Genomic DNA, 4334 nt, shown 5'->3' with positions numbered 1-4334 from the left:
TCCGTTAAAACCATGCACTGAGTAGTTTTCTAAAGGGCCCAAAAGAATTGGGCAATTCATCGAATTTGCTCTGCTTCATTAAAATAGCAGTCCATTGGGTGCCACTTATATTTCATTGCAGAGATCAATAGAGCACTCCATTCAATTCAGAAGAAATCCAAAGTCATCTTTCTTTTGCACGAGACTTTGAGTCAGAGGTCAGTTTAAATTTTATTCCCAAGTATATGGAGAATTCTTCATAGGATCACCTAGTCTTTGGACACTGATCAGACTGTGCCACAGAAAGAAAGGAAAGGAAAAGGCTGCTACGGTCCTGCTGTCCTTTCTGGAAAGGCGAGTACAGTTCAGAAGACTGAAACACACCACACACACAAAAATAATCTGCTGCCCTCTTGTTCTTCAAAATGATTAAATTTACAAATTTCTATATGTGATGACTTTGTTAAAGAAAGAGTTGGAGATATAAGTAAAAGTCAATAAATGCCTTTAATATTAGTAGGACTCTTTTTGAGCTTGAAGCTGATTAGGCAACTGAATTTGTTTGGGCCTAATGGTGCCAATTTTACTTGCCCAGAATAACTGGTCATGCCTGGAAGAACAGATGGTACATTCATTCTTAAGTGTGGTTGTAAATGGTGGCCAAGTATACATGCTGAAATCTGTGTCTATTTAAAGTAACATTCTTGATGATTCATAATCTCTAAACATGTCTCATCACTCCTCTTCAATACTAGTCTGGTTTAGAAAATAAGACCAAATGTGAAGCAAAATTGATACCTAAAACCAAGAAAACAACATCTTAGGGAATCAGCTAGTTCTCAAACACTGTATTCTTTCATTTCAGCTAGTCCTGATTTTGGTTCTGACATTCAGATAGGATGTTTTTCAATGATGGAGATCTGAGGCCTGAATACTTGAGCAGCGACAAACCCCCAAATACACGTACACTATGCTATCAATTGTATATTTTGCTTTCAGGCAGCAGCTCTCAGCAGCCCATCTTTATTTCAGGGGAAATGGCCGAACCCAATTTCACAGGTAAAACAAAGCCAATTTTCACCACACTGTACCTATTTATAAACAGGATGACCAACCTTGAAATAGAAAGTGCTTTATTCTTACACAAAAGGTCAGAGACATCTGGCATCAATATTGTTTCATGTTCTGTTGGCAATAAAACATTTTCTCTCTTTGAAAACTTAAATGTTGAGTACAAGTTAGGAAAATTGCCAATCTTGTCCTAGTTAACTGAGCTGAAATTTATCCCTAATATTTGTTCTCTTATAATTTAATAGCAGTCTAACAATATCCAACTTCCTCTTAGCATTTTGTATCAAAGTATAATAAAAAGATATGGTAAAAGGCTTTTAGCAGGGGATAAAAACTTTATGAGCATGAAGTCTCTGGTTAAATGCTTGTGGATGCTTATTTAGCTGTTTTTCTTCATTAAATATGAATTACAGCTCTTTAAATGCTGATTTGGAAATCAGGAAGGTTTAGTTTTACTCTACTGCTTTATATCCACAGGCAACATAAATCTATTTACAGGCTGATTTAAGAAAGCAACTTGGGGAAGCGAGCTGCTGGTGATTTGATCCCTTGAATTTTGAATGCTGCATAATCAGAATCAGGTTGTACTGAGTACCAAAAATATTTATTTGAATGTGACTGAAAAAGACAATTATTTCCTAAAAGGCATAAAATGGGTAGTAGTGGAGTTCCGGGCCTCCTTGCAAAACTAAACACACGTGGAGTATTTAGAACTCAAGCAATGCCCCATCAAGGACACACAGAGTTAAGCAGAAAGCCTAATGTGAGACAATCTACATGAAGGCAGGTTTTTTAAAACATCCCTATGCTGGCTCCTTTATTAGAAAATATTGATAGCTCGTAAAATTACAGCCACAAATGCAAAAATCCATCTGAGTTATAATTTTAATACTGAAAGCAAACCATTTTTTGTTGTTGTTAATACAGCATTAAACTAATAGTTTAAAATGGGAGAAAATTTTATTATCACATACCATACTTAGCAATGTGGTATCTTGGAGATCAAGGTTAGCCTAACTCACCAAGCCACTATTTTCAAATCTTCCACAGGCCAAAGTAAAGAAATGAGGACAGACATCACGTTGAGACTACCCTACAAGAACATACTATCCAAAGTGACATCAAGAACTGATGGAATTGGGGGCTTCCCTGGTAGCACAGTGGTTGGGAATCCACCTGCCAGTGCAGGGGATGCAGGTTCAAACCCTGGCCCAGGAGGATCCCACATGCTGCAGAGCAACTGGGCCCGTGCACTACAACTACTGAGCCTGTGCCCTAGAACCCATGAGCCACAACTGCTGAGCCTGTGCGCCAGGAGACCATGCTCCACAGTGGGAGAGGCCACCACAATGAGAGACCCGTGCACTGAAGCGAGAACTGGCCCCCGCTTGCTGCAGCGGGAGAGGGCCCGCACACAACAGTGAAGACCCAACAGAGCCAAAAACAAATAAACAAAATATATAAATTTAGAAAAAAAGAATTGATGGAATTGGAAGGCATTCTATAGTATCAACAGTGCAGTTCTCACGGTTTTCTCAACTTAAGTGACACAAACTGAGTCACTTCCCATTTGCCTGCAAAAGAAAAACTGACTTTCCATGCACAATGTACTAACAAGCAATATCTCTCCCCACTTTGTCACTACCAGCTGAAATAAACACATGAAAACAAAGGAAGAGAGATTTTTTTAACATATTTATTGGAATATCATTGCTTTACATTCTTGTGTTAGTTGCTGCTGTATAAAAAACTGAATCAGCTATACGTATACATATATCCCCATACCCCCTCGCTGTTGCTTCTCCCTCCCACCCTCCCTATCCAACCCCTCTAGGTGGTCACAAAGCACGGAGCTGATCTCTCCGCGCCATGCGGCTGCTTCCCACTAGCTATCTATTTTACATTTGGTAGTGTACATATGTCAGTGCCACTCTCTCACTTAGTCTCAGCTTACCCTTTACCCCTCCCTGTGTCCTCAAGTCCATTCTCTACATCTGCGTCTTTATTCCTGTCCCGTCCCCAGGTTCATCAGAACCATTTCTTTTTCTTAGATTCAATATATATGTGTTAGCATACAGTATTTGTTTTTCTCTTTCTGACTTACTTCACTCTGTATGATGGACTCTAGGTCTATCCATCTCACTACAAATAACTCAATTTTGTTTCTTTTATGGCTGAGTAATATTCCATCACATATATGTGTCATATCTTCTTTATCCATTCATCTGTCAATGGACACTTAGGTTGCTTCCATGTCCTGACTATTGTAAATAGTGCTGCAATGAACAATGTGGTACATTACTTTTTAAATTACGGTTTTCTCAGGGTATATGTCCAGAAGTGCGACTGCTGTGTCATATGGTAGTTCTATTTGCAGTTTTTTAAGAACCCTCCATACTGTTCTCCATAGTGGCTGGATCAATTTACATTCTCACAAACAGTGCAAGAGGGTTCCCTTTTCTCCACACCTTCTCCAGCATTTATTGTTTCTAGAAATTTTGAGGATGGCCATTCTGACCACTGTAAGGTAATACCTCACTGTAGTTTCGATTTGCATTTCTCTAAAGATAGTGATGTTGAGCATCCTTTCATGTGTTTCTTGCCAATCTGTGTATCTTCTTTGGAGAAATGTATATTTAGGTCTTCTGACCATTTTTGGATTGGGTTGTTTGTTTTTTTGATATTGAGCTGCATGAGCTGCTTGTATATATTGGAGAATAATCCTTCGTCACTTGCTTCATTTGTAAATATTTTCTCCCATTCTAAGGGTTGTCTTTTCATCTTGTTTATGGATTCCTTCACTGTGCAAAAGATTTTACATTTCATTAGGTCCCATTTGTTTATTTTTGTTTTTATTTCCATCTCCCTAAGAGGTGGGTCAAAAAGGATCTTGCTATGATTTATGTCATAGAGTGTACTGCCTATGTTCTCCTATAAGAGTTTTATAGTGTCTGGCCTTACATTTAGGTCTCTAATCCATTTTGAGTTTATTTTTGTGTATGGTGTTAGGGAGTGTTCTAATTTCATTCTTTTACATGTAGCTGTCCAGTTTTCCCAGAATGACTTATTGAAGAGGCTGTCTTTTCTCCACTGTATATTCTTGCCTCCTTTATCAAAAATAAGGTGACCATATGTGTGTAGGTTTATCTCTGTGCTTTCTATCCTGTTCCATTGATCTATCTTTCTGTTTTTGTGCCAGTACCATACTGTCTTGATTACTGTAACTTTGTAGCACAGTCTGAAGCCAGGGAACCAGATTCCTCCAGCTCCGTTTTTCTTTCTCA

This window comes from Mesoplodon mirus (assembly GCF_964341445.2).
Source record: "Mesoplodon mirus genome assembly, chromosome: 5".
Classification (NCBI taxonomy): Eukaryota; Metazoa; Chordata; class Mammalia; order Artiodactyla; family Ziphiidae; genus Mesoplodon; species Mesoplodon mirus.
This window is presented reverse-complemented; position numbering follows the sequence as displayed.